This window comes from Bacillus rossius, chromosome 1 (assembly GCF_032445375.1).
Source record: "Bacillus rossius redtenbacheri isolate Brsri chromosome 1, Brsri_v3, whole genome shotgun sequence".
Taxonomy (NCBI): domain Eukaryota; kingdom Metazoa; phylum Arthropoda; class Insecta; order Phasmatodea; family Bacillidae; genus Bacillus; species Bacillus rossius.
In genome coordinates, this window is record NC_086330.1 from 373,938,320 (window position 1) to 373,953,151 (window position 14,832).

At 38.5% G+C, this 14,832-nt stretch overlaps 1 protein-coding gene across 8 annotated transcripts in view; it reads left to right on the plus strand.

The window, feature by feature from the left end:
- LOC134528504 (calcium and integrin-binding protein 1-like) overlaps positions 1 to 14,832 on the plus strand; it is a 43,001-nt gene that overhangs the window by 17,917 nt on the left and 10,252 nt on the right. The gene's annotated exons all lie outside the window — the stretch shown is intronic.

Genomic DNA, 14,832 nt, shown 5'->3' on the forward strand with positions numbered 1-14,832 from the left:
CACTCGATTGGAACAACCATCGATTTGACTTTTTCGAGGCACATTAAACTTGAAACACTCCCATTCGTTTCCTACGTTTCCCATCATCGTCCTATCCTTAACAGAATAACACAGATTGGAAGAAGTTAAATAGCAAACATGTATAAAAGTTATAGTTAAATAAATCTATTCTTTAAAGTAATAAACATATTTGAATTAATGAGTGCAAATAAAAGTAGATTTATCAATGAAATTGTAGATTTCATTTCACTCCTTCTTTGTATCCATAAAAAATAGTTATAATTCAATAAAAATGATTCAATTTTATTCATAAAAGTATGCAATCATTTCATCAATGTTTTGTTATGACGTTTACACGTTAAACTATCGTCCGTAAACCGACTTTACAGACAACCAATTTTTTACGAAGCAAAGCGCTCCAACTACGCCCGAGGGACAGTCTTGTTGGAGGGCCTGTGGAGGCGATTTCCTTCCTTCCCCCTCCCCCATATCCCCGCTAAAATAATAAAAAAAAAATCGTTCAGTACTCGCCAGATATGTAACATCTAAACTGCGGTAACGAGCAAATTCACGTGCTATCATTATGCAAATAAACTTATTAAACGAAACCTTGGAATCGACGTTTAACGTTGAAAAATAATGCCAAGCGTGATTAATATTTACGCAAGTATTGAGTTTCAACTACATTTCTTGACGCGAATCACTCGTAGTTTCCACACCCGCCGCTAGATTTCGTTGCCGGAGCAGTTACGTCGATTGTTGACTCATTCGATTTGTAGAGCCTAAGGATAAAAAAATAAAAATAAAAAAAACCTTGAAAAAAAAATACTATACCCCGGCTTTGGACTTGAATTTCCACAAGGAATTTTATTAAAATACTACCCGTCTTGTTAAAATTCACAAAAAATTTAAAACTTTATAGTTTCTCTTTGGTTTTGTGAACTTTTAATCGCGCCATTCACCACAGATCTCAGCGCCGTGGCTACTCAATTCTATTCCACGCAACTTTTGTTCCATTCACGAAATTATCCTACCAAATCCGTACACCGAGAGTTAAGATGTTACTCATCAAAAATCTGTAGAGATTGCACTAAATAATCTACACCATAGTTTTGATAAACAATTCTCTAGATATTAGTAGATGTATTTGGTTCGTTCTGGGGCACCGGAGGACGGAGGGGGTTCCGGGGATCCGATCCAGCCACCTTAAGGCTTCGCTTCATCACCCATGTTGGATTACGTCACTTCCGCCGGCCATACACGCACGAAAAAGTGTCCCGTTACATTCATCAGCCATGTACGCACGAAAAATGTCCCGTTACAGTAGTAAAAAATAGCCGGTTCTGGGACAGGCGCAGGTACCAGGATCCAACCTTGACCTTGAACCTAATCCTTGACCTTTGACCTTGACCTTGACCTTTGACCTTGAACCTTGACCTTTAACTTTGACCTTGACCTTAAAATTTGACCTTGACCTTGCAATTTGACCCTGACATTGAAATTCGACCCTGACCTTTAGCCTTGCGACCCTCGATGTTGCCAACCTGATGACGTCATCTAATCCGTATGCTAATCCATATGCTAACCTAACCTAACCTAACCTAACCTAACCTAATCCATATGCTAAACTATGCTAACCTAACCTAACCTAACCTAACCTAACCTAACCTAACATAACCTAACCTAACCTAATCCATATGCTAATCTATGCTAACCTAACCTAACCTAACCTAATCCATATGCTAATCTATGCTAACCTAACCTAACCTAAACTAACCTAACCTAATCCATATGCTAATCTATGCTAACCTAACCTAACCTAATCCATATGCTAATCTATGCTAACCTAACCTAACCTAACCTAATCTAACCTAATCCATATACTAATCTATGCTAACCTAACCTAACCTAACCTAACCTATTCCATATGCTAATCTATGCTAACCTAACCTAACCTAACCTAATCCATATGCTAAACTATGCTAACCTAACCTAACTTAACCTAACCTAACCTAATCCATATGCTAATCTATGCTAACCTAACCTAATCCATATGCTAATCTATGCTAACCTAACCTAACCTAACCTAACCTAACCTAATCCATATGCTAATCTATGCTAACCTAACCTAACCTAATCCATATGCTAATCTATGCTAACCTAACCTAACCTAACCTAACCTAACCTAACCCAATCCATATGCTAATCTATGCTAACCTAACCTAACCTAACCTAACCTAATCCATAAGCTAACCTATGCTAACCTAACCTAACCTAACCTAACCCATGCCAATCTATGCTAATCCATGCCAATCTATGCTAATCAGTATGCCAATCTATGCTAATCTGTATGCCAATCTATGCTAATTCGTATGCCAATCTATACTAATCTGTATGCCAATCTATGCTAATCCATATGCTAATCTATGCTAATCCATATGTTAATCCATGCTAATCCATCCGCCATTTTGTATTTCTAGAAATTTCCACCAACTTTGAATCGTGATGTCACCGTTGCACTTTTCGTCACGGCCGCCATCTTGGATTCGAATTTTTTTTTTCGAAGTTCAACTTTTCGAAATTTGATGTAAACATCAGCCGCCATCTTGTTTCGTCTGCTGGTGGGCACCATCTTGTTTTCGTCTGCTGGAGGCAGCCATCTTGTTTCTCAAGTTGGCTGGTAGATGTCGCTAGTATCGCGCACCAAATTCAAAAAATTGTTGTCAGAGGCGCCGCCATCTTGGTTCTCAAGTTGGCTGGTAGATGGCACCACCGTCGTCATATTTTAGTTCATATAATCGATACCAGATGACGCCACCGTCGCCATCTTTAGTTCCTAGTGTTGCTACCAGAGCGCGCCACCGTCGCCATCTTTAATTCTTAAAGTTACCGCCGGAGTGCACCACCGACACCATCTTTAATTCTTAAAGTTACTGCCGGATGGCGCCAAGTGTTATGTAGTCAGTCGAGACAAGTCGGGAACGAGTCGAGACAAGTCTAGACAGTCGAGACAAGTCGAGATAAGTTTGGAACATGAAGCCATATTCTAAACTACGTTTATTATATATATGTATGCCTTTATATGTTTAGGTTTGATGATAGAGTAATGCAAGGGAATGGCTTTTCATTTATATTTGCGACAAACAAACCATCCATCCGATTACATTATTCCAAGTGACCATATTGGATGATGACATCACCGTTGCAATTTCCGTTACGGCCGCCATCTTTAAATATATTATCCGAGTTTAATGAAAAAAATTTTAAAATTTATAAAAAAACAAACTTTTACGACACGGAGCTCAGAGTCCTCGGTTCGAACCTGGTGAGGGCAAAAAAAATGGCGACCGAAAATTCCCTCGTGGTGGCTGCAGGCAGACTGACTCCCACCACTTTTTTTTTCAAAGTATATATATAACGTTATCTAGTATGACGCCATGTCCGCCATCTTGTCTTCGATGCTGGAAGCCATCATCATTGTATCGTCAGCGAGAGTACGCTGACGCCATGTTAGTTTAGTTCTTATCTGCTAGAGTGCAGTAATCATTTATTACTGTGACACCAGCCATCTTGAAATTTGGCCGCCATCTTGAAAATCCGTAATTATTTAGCTAGGAATTCAGGAAAAAGTTCAAAATTCATTAAATAAATCACTCATGAATTTACATATTGATTCGATCCGCTCCTGTCCTCGGTTCGATACCCGATCGATGTAATAATGTTTAATTTTATGTAAAAAATAATAATTTCAATAAACCATGTTCAACATTCGTAAAGAGACTCTAAATCCTCTACGACCATCATCCTATCAGACATTAAGACCACCAGATTGGAAATGCGTAATTTTAATGCTAGAGATCCGGGAAAAAGTTCAAAATTCATTAAATAATTTTGTAATCTATATACTGATTGATTAGATCGACTTAGGTCCTTGGTTCGATCCCTGGCCGATACAAAACAACTTTAATATTTTAATAAAGTACCACTAAAGTGTCAGGTTTGAGAAAATAAAAAACACCACAAGTTCTTTTAAAAAAACTTTTATTACATAAATTATACACTACCACAAGTACAAAAAACACACAGACAAATTACCAAAGTTTCGTGGATCTCTCGATTCAAACAGTCTTCTTACTATACGGACTATGTCCTTTACATGACTTTAAATGTCTATTCAGTTTATAAGCTCGACATATTGGTACACCACAATTTGCACACAAAGTCGAATTATCGACTTCATTAAAAGGACAGTGATATATTTCGTGTCGTTGTGCACTTCGAATATTTGCCAATGTTTTGTTACAAAATATACAGCTTGATTCCGATGAATGTACAGCCAGTCTATCACAATTCCTGAGGTGCCGTTTTAATCTTCCATATTGTACAAACTTGCTTAAACACCTGTTGCACTGATATTTAATGCGTTCAGAGTTATTACTACAATTATGTATTACATAATCCCATAATTTCAAGTTTTTGATCTTCTCACAGTACGTGCAGTCGGGTGATGGAACACCGCTGGTTGCTCCTTCCTTCATCAATGCCACTGGAACTGTTGACAACCATTGTAACACTGCTGACATGTTAACTTCTGAAGCCGTTGAGGTCTGCTCTGCGGAAGATGTTGCACGCGTCGAAATCTCCTGCTGTGCTGAGAGAGTAGGTGTAGCTGTAGACGTCGTTGTCATCGTGCTCTGCACTGATGATGGTAGACCTTCGATCCAGGTTGGTGTAGATAGTGGTAATGATGCCATCGAGTTCTCAAGAATAGCTAGATACAGGTCTATTATGTTATACAAGTCTAACTATCCGATCCGTTCATCACAGCAGCCAGAGACGGACTGAAGTCCTTATCACCAGGGTCTCACTTATATAGTCTCATCAGCTGGTACAACACACGAGTCAAAACAATAACCAGGTTCATTATACTCGCACTTTACTTTTTCGGAGCATTTTTTATAATGAAGATGTAAGCTATCAAGACGTGAAATTAGTTTTTTGCACTTATTACACTGAAATTGTATTCTTTTAACATTATTAGAACAACTGCTTCTTTCATGTCTGCGAGCATTTGAGGTGATAGTAAATGATGCGTCACAGTATTTGCACTGACGCAATGTACGCTCTTCATTAGTTGAAGAATCCATTGCTGATGATGAAACTTCAGCTGATGGTGGAACAGCACATATCGAAGTCTCCTCCAATGTTGTCAGAGGCGTTGCCAACGGGATCTGCTCCAACATCGTCCGCGCTGAGGTCATGGTTCCCGTAGTCGATGGTACATCCTCCATCGAGTTCGACGTTAAAGTCGGTAAAGATGCCATCGAAATCTCAAGAACAGCTAATTGACACGACTCATGCACCAGAAGAAACAAACTAGGCGATCCTTACACCGCCGACGTCAGTAACAAACTGAGCATCCTGCTGTCTAGGACTCGCTTATATACATGCACCGTATGGAATAATACGCTAGTCAAATCAAGAACCACAACAATAATACTAGAGTCAAAACAACATTAAAAATAGAAGGACCATCAACGAAAAGGCAGCACAATAAAAAAAAGCGGCACATTTGTAAACACCATCAACAAAAAGGAAGCACATTTTGGAAGCACAATAAAAAAGGCAGCACATTTTGGAAGCACAATCAATAAAGAGAGCACATTTGGAAGCACCATAAACAAAAAGGAAGCACATTTTGGAAGCACCATCAACATAAAGGCAGCACATTTTGGAAGCACAATCAATAAAGGAAGCACATTTTGGAAGCACCATCAACATAAAGGCAGCACATTTTGGAAGCACAATCAATAAAGGCAGAACATTTGGAAGCACCATCAACAAAAAGGAAGCACATTTTGGAAACACAATCAAAAAAGGCAGCACATTTTGCAAGCACAATCAATAAAGAGAGCACATTTGGAAGCACCATCAACAAAAAGGAAGCACATTTTGGAAGCACCATCAACATAAAGGCAGCACATTTTGGAAGCAGAATCAATAAAGGCAACACATTTGGAAGCACCATCAACAAAAAGGAAGCACATTTTGGAAGCACCATCAAAAAGGCAGCACATTTTGGAAGCACAATCAATAAAGGCAGCACATTCGGAAGCACCATCAACAAAAAGGAAGCACATTTTGGAAGCACCTTCAAAAAGGCAGCACATTTTGGAAGCACCATCAAAAAGGCAGCACATTTTGGAAGCACAATCAAAAAAGGCAGCACATTTGGAAGCACCATCAACAAAAGAAGGAAGCACATTTTGGAAGCACCATCAAAAAGGCAGCACATTTGGTAACACAAGTTACGAGAACTAAGTCTTAGTTAGAAATCAGAATGCAAGAAATAAAAACATTTAATTTTTACTTTTAATATTTAATTTATTTCTTAAGATTATACAAATAGAAGTAAAATAAGCCATTATTGTATGTAGCCAGCTTTCCTCAGTTCTTCGAGTATGAAGGATATTTCTTTTATGCATGAATAGTTTCCTGCACAAAGTGAGCCATGTAGAAGTCTTAGCCGGTCAACCAATAAGTTTGGATCTTTCCAATCGATTCTACTACCATCTCACTCGCTTGTTTATTATAAATACTTTTAATATCACAATCGTCCCAGTGATCATAATAAGCGTTATCAGATTTATTTATTAAAACACATGTCGTTTCCATCGTTTCGGTCTCAGGACACAGTTACATTCTTCGATCTTGTCAGCTTTAGGTGCTTCATCACAGTCTATGCTTTTGTCAACAGCCTCAGAGTCACTGTAACAATCACTGTAGAAGGCATCCTCTTCACCCAGATTACCATATGAATTCGATATCGATGATGTCGAAGTGCCATTATCGTCTTCATGCTTCCTTTTTAGGAGTCCATCATCATTTTTACAAAGTAAGAAAGATCTACTTGAATTCGGCTGGAATGTATTCTCACTTTTCACGTTAAGGATTCTTCCATTGTCTTCATTCTTCCATAAATCATCATCGACCTTCAATTTAAGTTTTTCGTCGAGATCGGAAGAGCCACGAACATAATCTCTCTCAAGACAAGGAAAATTATTGTCGTAATGCAGATCACTATTCCTTAGTCTAGTAGATCCATCGTTGTACTCTGGCTTGTACGCAGGCTTAACGTTACAAGTTCTGTCATGTCTTTTTAAGCTCTCTCTCCGCGTAAACGACTTGTTACATCGAACGCAACTTATCATATTGCGTAGTGGATTTTTAACACAGCCATTCTTCTGGTGTTGTCTTCCATTCTTTCTCAAGATAAATTCTTTGCTGCAAAACTTACACCTGTGTCCTTTCGATACAGCGACAGACACCGAATCAGGATTCATATTAGTTACTGTGACTAATGTTAGATACAAACAGACAGTTTTCCAATTGGAACCATTACTTAAATATAATTTTTTTAAATATTTCTTAAGCGAGAGTTATCTCATGCAAAGGTACTTGTAAGTAGTTCTGCTTTTCAACAACAGATGACACCACGTATTGCTTGCAGGTAAATAATATTTCTTTCTTTCATGCGGGATGCAGGATTCTCACTAACGATCGCAATAGAGGGATGACATCGCTAGACTCCAAGGAGAAGGTAGTTTGTTCTCCCAGTTAGTGTTTCTCAGATTTCTCAGGGTATGTATTATTATTTGACTGAATAATGATTTTTTTTAAAATTCCACCTAATAAAATAGAAGCACTCAGAGAAAACCATCAGGGATTTTGCCGTTTATAAACATCATAAATTACCAATTTTTTTTAAAAAAAGTCCAAATTTAATCCTGATTAAGCAAAGAGTTCACAAGCCCGCTTGTGAACTCTTTGCTTGAGCAACATGAGAATTCTTGCACAAGCCCGCTTGTGAACTCTTTGCTTAAGCAACATGAGAGTTCTAGCACAAGCGGGCTTGTGAACTATTTGCTTAAGCAACATGAGAGTTCTAGCACAAGCGGGCTTGTGAACTCTTTGCTTAATCAGGATTAAATTTGGACTTTTTTTAAAAAAAATTGGTAATTTATGATGTTTATAAACGGCATCATCCCTGATGGTTTTCTCTGAGTGCTTCTATTTTATTAGGTGGAATTAAAAAAAAAATCATTATTCAGTGTAATAATAATATATACCCTGAGAAATCTGAGAAACACTAACTGGGAGAACAAACTACCTTCTCCTTGGAGTCTAGCGATGTCATCCCTCTATTGCGATCGTTAGTGAGAATCCTGCATCCCGCATGAAAGAAAGAAATATTATTTACCTGCAAGCAATACGTGGTGTCATCTGTTGTTGAAAAGCAGAACTACTTACAAGTACCTTTGCATGTGATAACTCTCGCTTAAGAAATATTTAAAAAAATTATATTTAAGTAATGGTTCCAATTGGAAAACTGTCTGTTTGTATCTAACATTAGTCACAGTAACTAATATGAATCCTGATTCGGTGTCTGTCGCTGTATCGAAAGGACACAGGTGTAAGTTTTGCAGCAAAGAATTTATCTTGAGAAAGAATGGAAGACAACACCAGAAGAATGGCTGTGTTAAAAATCCACTACGCAATATGATAAGTTGCGTTCGATGTAACAAGTCGTTTACGCGGAGAGAGAGCTTAAAAAGACATGACAGAACTTGTAACGTTAAGCCTGCGTACAAGCCAGAGTACAACGATGGATCTACTAGACTAAGGAATAGTGATCTGCATTACGACAATAATTTTCCTTGTCTTGAGAGAGATTATGTTCGTGGCTCTTCCGATCTCGACGAAAAACTTAAATTGAAGGTCGATGATGATTTATGGAAGAATGAAGACAATGGAAGAATCCTTAACGTGAAAAGTGAGAATACATTCCAGCCGAATTCAAGTAGATCTTTCTTACTTTGTAAAAATGATGATGGACTCCTAAAAAGGAAGCATGAAGACGATAATGGCACTTCGACATCATCGATATCGAATTCATATGGTAATCTGGGTGAAGAGGATGCCTTCTACAGTGATTGTTACAGTGACTCTGAGGCTGTTGACAAAAGCATAGACTGTGATGAAGCACCTAAAGCTGACAAGATAGAAGAATGTAACTGTGTCCTGAGACCGAAACGATGGAAACGACGTGTTTTAATAAATAAATCTGATAACGCTTATTATGATCACTGGGACGATTGTGATATTAAAAGTATTTATAATAAACAAGCGAGTGAGATGGTAGTAGAATCGATTGGAAAGATCCAAACTTATTGGTTGACCGGCTAAGACTTCTACATGGCTCACTTTGTGCAGGAAACTATTCATGCATAAAAGAAATATCCTTCATACTCGAAGAACTGAGGAAAGCTGGCTACATACAATAATGGCTTATTTTACTTCTATTTGTATAATCTTAAGAAATAAATTAAATATTAAAAGTAAAAATTAAATGTTTTTATTTCTTGCATTCTGATTTCTAACTAAGACTTAGTTCTCGTAACTTGTGTTACCAAATGTGCTGCCTTTTTGATGGTGCTTCCAAAATGTGCTTCCTTCTTTTGTTGATGGTGCTTCCAAAATGTGCTTCCTTCTTTTGTTGATGGTGCTTCCAAATGTGCTGCCTTTTTTGATTGTGCTTCCAAAATGTGCTGCCTTTTTGATGGTGCTTCCAAAATGTGCTGCCTTTTTGAAGGTGCTTCCAAAATGTGCTTCCTTTTTGTTGATGGTGCTTCCGAATGTGCTGCCTTTATTGATTGTGCTTCCAAAATGTGCTGCCTTTTTGATGGTGCTTCCAAAATGTGCTTCCTTTTTGTTGATGGTGCTTCCAAATGTGTTTCCTTTATTGATTGTGCTTCCAAAATGTGCTGCCTTTATGTTGATGGTGCTTCCAAAATGTGCTTCCTTTTTGTTGATGGTGCTTCCAAATGTGCTCTCTTTATTGATTGTGCTTGCAAAATGTGCTGCCTTTTTTGATTGTGTTTCCAAAATGTGCTTCCTTTTTGTTGATGGTGCTTCCAAATGTTCTGCCTTTATTGATTGTGCTTCCAAAATGTGCTTCCTTTATGTTGATGGTGCTTCCAAAATGTGCTTCCTTTATTGATTGTGCTTCCAAAATGTGCTGCCTTTATGTTGATGGTGCTTCCAAAATGTGCTTCCTTTTTGTTTATGGTGCTTCCAAATGTGCTCTCTTTATTGATTGTGCTTCCAAAATGTGCTGCCTTTATGTTGATGGTGCTTCCAAAATGTGCTTCCTTTTTGTTGATGGTGCTTCCAAATGTGCTCTCTTTATTGATTGTGCTTCCAAAATGTGCTGTCTTTACGTTGATGGTGCTTCCAAAATGTGCTTCCTTTTTGTTGATGGTGTTTCCAAAAGTGCTTCCTTTTTGTTGATGGTGCTTCCAAATGTGCTCTCTTTTTTGATTGTGCTTCCATAATGTGCTGCCTTTTTTGATCGTGCTTCCAAAATGTGCTTCCTTTTTGTTGATGGTGTTTACAAATGTGCCGCTTTTTTTTATTGTGCTGCCTTTTCGTTGATGGTCCTTCTATTTTTAATGTTGTTTTGACTCTAGTATTATTGTTGATGGTTCTTGATTTGACTAGCGTATTATTCCATACGGTGCATGTATATAAGCGAGTCCTAGACAGCAGGATGCTCAGTTTGTTACTGACGTCGGCGGTGTAAGGATCGCATAGTTTGTTTCTTCTGGTGCATGAGTCGTGTCAATTAGCTGTTCTTGAGATTTCGATGGCATCTTTACCGACTTTAACGTCGAACTCGATGGAGGATGTACCATCGACTACGGGAACCATGACCTCAGCGCGGACGATGTTGGAGCAGATCCCGTTGGCAACGCCTCTGACAACATTGGAGGAGACTTCGATATGTGCTGTTCCACCATCAGCTGAAGTTTCATCATCAGCAATGGATTCTTCAACTAATGAAGAGCGTACATTGCGTCAGTGCAAATACTGTGACGCATCATTTACTATCACCTCAAATGCTCGCAGACATGAAAGAAGCAGTTGTTCTAATAATGTTAAAAGAATACAATTTCAGTGTAATAAGTGCAAAAAACTAATTTCACGTCTTGATAGCTTACATCTTCATTATAAAAAATGCTCCGAAAAAGTAAAGTGCGAGTATAATGAACCTGGTTATTATTTTGACTCGTGTGTTGTACCAGCTGATGAGACTATATAAGTGAGACCCTGGTGATAAGGACTTCAGTCCGTCTCTGGCTGCTGTGATGAACGGTTCGGATAGTTAGACTTGTATAACATAATAGACCTGTATCTAGCTATTCTTGAGAACTCGATGGCATCATTACCACTATCTACACCAACCTGGATCGAAGGTCTACCATCATCAGTGCAGAGCACGATGACAACGACGTTACAGCTACACCTGCTCTCTCAGCACAGCAGGAGATTTCGACGCGTGCAACATCTTCCGCAGAGCAGACCTCAACGGCTTCAGAAGTTAACATGTCAGCAGTGTTACAATGGTTGTCAACAGTTCCAGTGGCATTGATGAAGGAAGGAGCAACCAGCGGTGTTCCATCACCCGACTGCACGTACTGTGAGAAGATCAAAAACTTGAAATTATTGGATGATGTAATACAAAATTGTAGTAATAACTCTGAACGCATTAAATATCAGTGCAACAGGTGTTTAAGCAAGTTTGTACAATATGGAAGATTAAAACGGCACCTCAGGAATTGTGATAGACTGGCTGTACATTCATCGGAATCAAGCTGTATATTTTGTAACAAAACATTGGCAAATATTCGAAGTGCACAACGACACGAAATATATCACTGTCCTTTTAATGAAGTCGATAATTCGACTTTGTGTGCAAATTGTGGTGTACCAATATGTCGAGCTGATAAACTGAATAGACATTTAAAGTCATGTAAAGGACATAGTCCGTATAGTAAGAAGACTGTTTGAATCGAGAGATCCACGAAACTTTGGTAATTTGTCTGTGTGTTTTTTGTACTTGTGGTAGTGTATAATTTATGTAATAAAAGTTTTTTTAAAAGAACTTGTGGTGTTTTTTATTTTCTCAAACCTGACACTTTAGTGGTACTTTATTAAAATATTAAAGTTGTTTTGTATCGGCCAGGGATCGAACCAAGGACCTAAGTCGATCTAATCAATCAGTATATAGATTACAAAATTATTTAATGAATTTTGAACTTTTTCCCGGATCTCTAGCATTAAAATTACGCATTTCCAATCTGGTGGTCTTAATGTCTGATAGGATGATGGTCGTAGAGGATTTAGAGTCTCTTTACGAATGTTGAACATGGTTTATTGAAATTATTATTTTTTACATAAAATTAAACATTATTACATCGATCGGGTATCGAACCGAGGACAGGAGCGGATCGAATCAATATGTAAATTAATGAGTGATTTATTTAATGAATTTTGAACTTTTTCCTGAATTCCTAGCTAAATAATTACGGATTTTCAAGATGGCGGCCAAATTTCAAGATGGCTGGTGTCACAGTAATAAATGATTACTGCACTCTAGCAGATAAGAACTAAACTAACATGGCGTCAGCGTACTCTCGCTGACGATACAATGATGATGGCTTCCAGCATCGAAGACAAGATGGCGGACATGGCGTCATACTAGATGACGTTATATATATACTTTGAAAAAAAAAAGTGGTGGGAGTCAGTCTGCCTGCAGCCACCACGAGGGAAGGATCGGTCGCCATTTTTTTTGCCCTCACCAGGTTCGAACCGAGGACTCCGAGCTCCGTGTCGTAAAAGTTTGTTTTTTTATAAATTTTAAAATTTTTTTCATTAAACTCGGATAATATATTTAAAGATGGTGGCCGTAACGGAAATTGCAACGGTGATGTCATCATCCAATATGGTCACTTGGAATAATGTAATCGGATGGATGGTTTGTTTGTCGCAAATATAAATGAAAAGCCATTCCCTTGCTTTACTCGAACATCAAACCTAAACATATAAAGGCATACATATATATAATAAACGTAGTTTAGAATATGGCTTCATGTTCCAAACTTATCTCGACTTGTCTCGACTGTCTAGACTTGTTTTGACTTGTTCCCGACTTGTCTCGACTGACTACATAACACTTGGCGCCATCCGGCAGTAACTTTAAGAATTAAAGATGGTGTCGGTGGTGCACTCCGGCGGTAACTTTAAGAATTAAAGATGGCGACGGTGGCACGCTCTGGTAGCAACACTAGGAACTAAAGATGGCGACGGTGGCGTCATCTGGTATCGATTATATGAACTAAAATATGACGACGGTGATGCCATCTACCAGCCAACTTGAGAACCAAGATGGCGGCGCCAATGACAACAATTTTTTGAATTTGGTGCGCGATACTAGCGACACCTACCAGCCAACTTGAGGACCAAGATGTCTGCCTCCAGCAGACGAAAACAAGATGGCGGCCACCAGCAGACGAAAACAAGATGGCGGCCACCGGCAGACGAAACAAGATGGCGGCTGATGTTTACATCAAATTTCGAAAAGTTGAACTTCGAAAAAAAAAATTCGAATCCAAGATGGCGGCCGTGACGACAAGTGCAACGGTGACATCACGATTCAAAGTTGGTGGAAATTTCTAGAAATACAAAATGGCGGATGGATTAGCATGGATTAACAAATGGATTAGCATAGATTAGCATATGGATTATCATAGATTGGCATACAGATTAGTATAGATTGGCATACGAATTAGCATAGATTGGCATACAGATTAGCATAGATTGGCATACTGATTAGCATAGATTGGCATGGATTAGCATAGATTGGCATGGGTTAGGTTAGGTTAGGTTAGGTTAACATAGGTTAGCATATGGATTAGGTTAGGTTAGGTTAGTTTAGGTTAGGTTAGGTTAGCATAGATTAGCATATGGATTGGGTTAGGTTAGGTTAGGTTAGGTTAGGTTAGGTTAGGTTAGCATAGATTAGCATATGGATTAGGTTAGGTTAGGTTAGGTTTACATAGATTAGCATATGGATTAGGTTAGGTTAAGTTAGGTTAGGTTAGCATAGTTTAGCATATGGATTAGGTTAGGTTAGGTTAGGTTAGGTTAGGTTAGGTTAGCATAGATTAGCATATGGATTAGGTTAGGTTAGGTTAGGTTAGGTTAGGTTAGGTTAGGTTAGGTTAGGTTAGCATAGATTAGCATATGGATTAGGTTAGATTAGGTTAGGTTAGGTTAGGTTAGGTTAGCATAGATTAGCATATGGATTAGGTTAGGTTAGGTTAGGTTAGCATAGATAAGCATATGGATTAGGTTAGGTTAGGTTAGGTTAGGTTAGGTTAGGTTAAGTTAGCATAGATTAGCATATGGATTAGGTTAGGTTAGGTTAGCATAGATTAGCATATGGATTAGGTTAGGTTAGGTTAGCATAGATTAGCATATGGATTAGGTTAGGTTAGGTTAGGTTAGGTTAGGTTAGCATAGATTAGCATATGGATTAGGTTAGGTTAGGTTAGGTTAGCATAGTTTAGCATATGGATTAGGTTAGGTTAGGTTAGGTTAGGTTAGGTTAGGTTAGCATATGGATTAGCATACGGATTAGATGACGTCATAAGGTTGGCAACATCGAGGGTCGCAAGGCTAAAGGTCAGGGTCGAATTTCAATGTCAGGGTCAGATTGCAAGGTCAAGGTCAAATTTTAAGGTCAAGGTCAAAGTTAAAGGTCAAGGTCAAGGTTAAAGGTCAAATGTCAAGGTCTAAGGTCAAGGTCAAAGGTCAAGGACTCGGTTCAAGGTCAAGGTTGGATCCTGGATCCTGCGCCTGTCCCAGAACCGGCTATTTCCTACTACTGTAACGGGACATTTTTCGTGCGTACAGGGCTGATGAACA